Source organism: Orycteropus afer, unplaced genomic scaffold, assembly GCF_000298275.1.
Source record: "Orycteropus afer afer isolate SDZICR_OR568_19922 unplaced genomic scaffold, OryAfe1.0 scaffold00129, whole genome shotgun sequence".
Classification (NCBI taxonomy): domain Eukaryota; kingdom Metazoa; phylum Chordata; class Mammalia; order Tubulidentata; family Orycteropodidae; genus Orycteropus; species Orycteropus afer.
In genome coordinates this window covers 462555-468670 of record NW_006921716.1, presented here as the reverse complement: position 1 = coordinate 468670, position 6116 = coordinate 462555, and the positions used below count along the sequence as shown (strand labels likewise).

The following is a 6116-nucleotide window of genomic DNA, read 5'->3' as shown; positions in this document are numbered from 1 at the left end:
CTTTGAAGATACCTAAATATAATTCTTTTGAATTTCTTATCAGAGAGTTCCAATGCAGCTTCTTCCTCTGGAATGTGTTCTGGGTCTGTATCTGGCTCCCTTGTTTCTCCCACTTTAGCTTGATTCTTTGTGTAGACTGTGATGATCTGTTGTCTCCGAGACATTGTTACATTGTTGTGTTTAGATCTCTGTTTACTGTTTGTGAAGACCAGCTACGGATGAGTCAGGCTCCTCTTGGTAGTTGTTTATCATTGGCCCATTGGTGGAGAAGGAAATGGTGGCTCTCACTCAGTAAGTCCAACTGCAGGACGTATGAGTGTAGTTGTGTTGTATGGGCACTGTTGCTGTCTCCCACCCAGTTAGACAAAAAAAACAATTGAATAATCATCAAAAAAGTAAAAGCAAATGGACATAAAACACACCATTTAATCACACAAGAACAATAACCAAAAAAAAAATTGGATTAAAAAAACCCCACAATATCTGGAGAGAAGGCAATAAGAGAAAAAAAAGATAAGAGTAGGAGAATAATGAAGAAAAAATGGAAAAAATGTGAAAAGAGAAACAAAGAACAGAGTAACCATAAAAAAGGAAAAAAAAAAAAAAAAAAGAAACCAGAAACAGGGAAAAGAGAAAAAGCTGAAAACTAGTAACTGGGAAGGAAAGTATAAAGAATAATAATAAAAAGGGCAAGAGTATTAATAATAGTAGTAGTTTTAAAACAGAGAAAAACAAACTAAAAAAAAAAAAGGAAAAAAATGACTGGGGCAGGGTGGGGCAGGGTATCCAGACTCCATTGAAGCACAAAGACTGGGATGCAATTCCTGCCAGCCTAGAAGGTGGGTGGGAGGGAAGGATGGATGTACCTCCATTCGCCAAGAAGGTGTGGGGTATAAGAGTAACAAGGGGAATGTTGCACCTTTCCAGTCGTCCAGGTTGGAATGTCCTTGGGGTTCCTGGCAAGTGGAGCCTGTTCTTAAGTTCCTGGAATCTGAGAGAACACTGTCACTTTAAATGTCCCAGACCACTTGTAAACATTCAAAATGGCTGCACCTTCCGGACAGGCAAAAGTCCGTAGCTCAGCCCACCTTCCTCTTTGCTGCTTCCCCTTTTATTCACCAGACAGCAGAGCAGTCCTCTGTGTGATTCCTGGCTAGCAGGGCTGATTTTTAGGTTAATTCTTAGGTTCTAACACCACTCAGCAATATCCAAGCTATCTGTCTCATCAGGATCACTGCCACACTGCAGCTCCATATGTCTCCTTTTTCATGTTTTCATGCAAATTCTTCTACTAGTTGGAGTTTAGTCCACTTCTATATCCTTCCCTTCAAAGCTCAGGGGTCCAGGATTATCTTCTGTATCTGTGTTAATTGGTTCCCCTTTTCTTTGTTCAAGAGGGTCTGCACAGTCTTTCTGCCTATTCCACCATCTTATTGGAACTCCAAGAAAAAGATATTTTTAAAATCCACACCCCCAAATCCTTCACATGATTTTAAGCCAAATGAATTAATGAAAACTGCTGCTTCTCACATTCATGCAAAAAGACAGAGATGGAGAAGATCAGGCAGGAGTCAAGCCTGGACAATGGTGCAATAAACAGCCACCAGGAATATAGGGGTCACTCTCTGGCATGGCCCTGACCCCTCCCAGAATGCCTGCTGTCTGCTCAGGGCCTGTCTCATGTCTGGTAGGCAGGAGGGCTCTGTGCCCTCCAGCCTAGGGGTGGGGGCTGGAATGTTGTGCCTGAGGCAACAGTGTCCTCAGAGACAGACCCATCCTATACAGCAGCCTCCATGGTCTAGTTACATGAGTCTGTCTGAGGTCAACATGGGAGGACCCAGCCAGGACTCAGAAAATGGCCTTATGTCCCTCTGTCCAAGTGCCTTCAAGTGCCACCTGGGCAGAGGGAACACCGCTTCAGTGCAAAAGACCAGGTGACCCAGAAGGGGGCCCCTATACCCATCTTGGGACCCAGGGTTTCCACCAGCTTCACTAGAAGAAGGCACTCCTGGCTCCCAGTTCTGACAAGGAAGAGATAGGCCCAAGGACAAGCAAGAAGGAAGCCCAGTTAGAGGACTTGGGAAGCTCCTTGGCTGGCAGACAGGCAGGCAGACCCAGGAAGGAGTCTTTGGATCATGGTAAATGCAGGGATATATTGCAGGGGCACTCATGGGGTTGACCCTGACACCAACTCTAAATAGGCAGACAGAGACTGTAGGGCAGGCTCAGGAACTCCCTCCCATCCTCCTGGTGTCCTCCTCCTCCGAGTTTCCAGAGCTTTGGATAAGTTTCTCCTGGGCAGCTGTGAGGCCTCACTCAAACTCCCTGGGCACCATGGAAGCATTGGCCAGGCAAATGGAGCATGTCTGGTTGGCCTTCAACCACTTGTCAAGGCACTTGGGGTGGATACTCATGGTTGCAGGAAAGGACTTGGAATGGCTGGCACACTTTGAAGTCACTGAAGAAAACAACACACAGCATCTGCTCTTACTAATGGCTGTCAGGGTTGAAGTGGTAGGATGGGAGCTGCTCCATGCTGGCTTTGGTGAGACCTTGGGGTGTGGCATCACCCAGTGGCTCCTCCAGGTAGGTAGAGGAGGGCCTCATAGTTCTCCATCTCCACATTGTTCACATCTAGATCCAGGCTGATGGTGGGTCCCATCACAGTGGGTGACATTGGCACCGTTGAGTGGAATAGGGCAGGAAACTGGGGTAATAAGGTGGTGGGGGTGGTGGCAGCAGTGATGGCAGCAATGGTATTGGTGGTGCAGACTGCTGCAGACAGTATCTTTGGATGTTCAATCTCCACGGCATCTTGTGGGAATATGGCTTGACAAAGAGCAGCTCCTAGGGCAGTGGCTCATGGGACAGTTAGTGCAGGGGCATGGATGGGGAGAAGGTAGGGCCAGGGGCTGAAGTAGAGTAGGTGAAGCTCCCCAAGGGGTACTGGTCTCCTCCCAGGTCCACATTGCTATTAAGCTGCAAGGGCATTCTTGGGTGCTGGGTCTGTAGTGACATGAACTTCCCCAGCTGGACCATGTGAGTTGGCTAGTGTGCTAGGGCTGGTGGTGGTGGGTGCAGGATCTAGGGGTCACTGGAGATGAAGTTGGGGTAAACTTTGTAGGGCACAGGGAGTTACTGTATTGTGCAAGCTTGGATCAGTGGGGGTTGGAGGCAGCAGAGGGGGTAGTGCTTCCTGCTGAACATTACAAAGCATTCTGGGAGCTGCTAGGCACTGCAGCCAGGGATGTGCTGACCTGCAGGCAATGGGAAGCCTTGGGTCATCATGGTGGTTGTTGGGGACCAAGAAAAAGACCCCCAAAAGAACATGATTGCAAGGCACATGTTCTAATTACAGTGAAGAGATAACAAGGCCTCTCTTATGATAGTGTTTGCTTTTAGAGATGGCAAGGCCTCTCTTGTGGTTGAATGTTGCTTTAAGATATGGCAATGTCTCTCTCACTGTTAAATACTTAATTAGCAAAACACCAAAGTATTAAAAGTAGATGTTATTCTCCATATTTTTCATCTTATTGGGATGTTGCATGCTTTGTATCATTGTGTCCTAGTAAACATTCATTGTTTTACACTCCTTATTCCTGAGATTTCTGTGATTGTTTTAATAACCACTTGTTGTCCTTGAGCACGTAGAGGAGTAAAATTTTAGCTCTGTAGAGAATAAGCTGATTGTATGACTTCCAAACTAATGATGTAATCATGTACAAACATATAAATAAAGTAGAACAAAGGCATCAGGGGTCACTCTTGCAGAACATGCAGGACATCCACCTGGCCCCTGTTCCTTTTAAATAATAAAAAAGAAAACCATTAATCTTTTTGTGTCACTTCATTTTGTGACCTGTGTGGTTTTGCCAGATGGGGCAGGTGGTGACTGTGTAGGACAGAGGGATGGATCTCTGGTGCACCTAGTTGTGGAAATCAACCATGAACAGGCTCTGCCAGGTGGCTGAGTTCAGCATGTGGGGGCTTCCACCAACAGGAGCCAAGGCTCTGCACTCTTTTACCTGGAGGTGAGGTGGTGGGGGCAGTGGCTGTGCTTGGAGTGCTGCCAGGCCCTGCTGAGCTGCCGCTGATCCACACATGTGGAGGGGGGCCACCTAATCACTGCCAATGACCATGGTTGCATTAGGGGTGTCTGGGGGTGGAGGGACTGGACTGGGGCTCACATCCTGTGTCATGGTCCCCTCCTCATGGATGAAGCATCGCCTGAGCTGCTGAAGTGCAAAGGGACTGGCCACCTATGGGTAGGGGTGGCTTCTTAAACCAGCTGAGTTGTAAGGTTGTCCCTAACAGCCCTGGGCCAGCCATCTTCCCAGAGATGATGTCAACTCCAAGAGCTGTGGCACTTCGATGACATAATGACCCAGCCACCCTGAATCTTCTTTTTCTATGTTTTAGAGTAGTTTGAGAAGAATTAGTGTCAGCTCTGCTCTAAATGTTTGGTAGAATTCACCAGTAAAGCCATCTGGGCCAGGACTTTATATTGTTGGGAATTTTTTCTGACCTGTTTAATTTCTTCTTTTATGATGATCTGATCAAAATTTCTACTTCATTTTGTGTTAGTTTGGGTAGGTGGTTTGTTTCTAGAAATGTGTTCGTTTCTTCTAGGTTTTCAAGTTTGTTGGAGTATAGTTCTTCATATTACTCTGTAATCATACTTTTTATTTCAGTAGGTTCTGTTATGACATTACCTAGTTCATTTCTTATTCATCTTATTCACTGTTTTCTGTTTTCTCTTTCATTTATTTCTGCTCAAAACTTTATAATTTTTTTTTCTTTTGAGTATGATAGACTTTTGTTTGCTCTTCTTTATCTAATGTTTAGAGATGTTGGATTAATATGTTGATTTTGATTTTTTTCTTTTTTCACGTTTGTGTTTATTGCTATAAATTGTCCTCCAAGTACTGCTTTTGTTGTGTCCCAAAGATTTTGGTATGTTGTGTTTTCATTTGTGCTTGATTCAAGGTAATATTTTATTTCATTTTTTAAATTTTTTTCTAGTACCCAGTAGTTTTTAAATACGATGTTATTCAGTTTCCATGTATTAATTTTTTCCTTTATCTTCCTGTTGATTTCTAATTTTATAGCATTGTGATGTAAGAAGATATTTTATAGAATTTTGATGTTTTTAAATTTACTGAGGCTTGTTTTTCTGTCTAACATATGGTCTATACTGAAGAGTGTTCCATATGTCCTGGAAGAGAATGTATTTTGTGCTGTTATTGGGTGTAATGTTCTATATATATCTATGAGCTATAGTTGGTTGATTGTCTTATTTGATCTTCTTTATCTTTGTTAAGTTTCTTTCTAGTTATTCTGTTCTTTATCAAAAATATTGTGTTAAAATGTTTTACTATTACTGTGGAGTTGTCTATTTCTCTTTTCAATTGTGTTAAAGTTTGATCTATACATTTTGGGGACTTTTCTATTGGGTGCATGTGTTTATAATTATTATATCCTCTTGTTGGATTAGGAGCTCTGGTAGTGTCGTGCCTAAGGCACTTGACTGCTAACCAGAAGGCTGGTGGTTCAAACCTACCAGCCACTCCTAGGAAGGAAGATGGGGCAATCTACCTCTGTAGTGACACCACCTCAGAAACCCAAGGAGAGGTCGCTATGGGTCGGGTCCAACTCAATGGCACATAACAACAACAACTTGTTGGATTAAAATTTTAATCATTATGTAGTGTCCTTCCTTGCTTCTGTTGCTGGTTTTAACCTTAAAGTCTATTTTATCAGAAATTGATATTGCCACTCTTCTTCTTTTGGTTGTCATTTGGTTGATATATGTATTTTCCCCTTTTATTAGGTCATTTTTGTCTTTGTGTCTAAAATGTGTCCTGTAGACAGCACATTGATGAGTCTTTTTTTTTTTTTTTTTAATGAATTCTGCTGTTTTCTATCTCTTGACTGGTGCTTTGAATCCATTTATCTGTGTAATAATCAATAGGTATCAATTTACTGCTGTCATTCTTTTGTGATTTTGATATTTTTTATATGCATATATTTTTCTGGGCTAAGGTATTTTACGGGAGCTCTGGTAGCATAGTGCCTAAGGCACTTGACTTCTAATCAGAAGGCTGGTGGTTCAAATC

General features: G+C 43.1%; 1 pseudogene; it reads right to left on the bottom strand.

The window, feature by feature from the left end:
• Positions 1-2312: 2312 nt before the first annotated feature.
• LOC103200234 lies at positions 2313-4147 on the bottom strand (annotated as a pseudogene).
• Positions 4148-6116: the final 1969 nt, after the last annotated feature.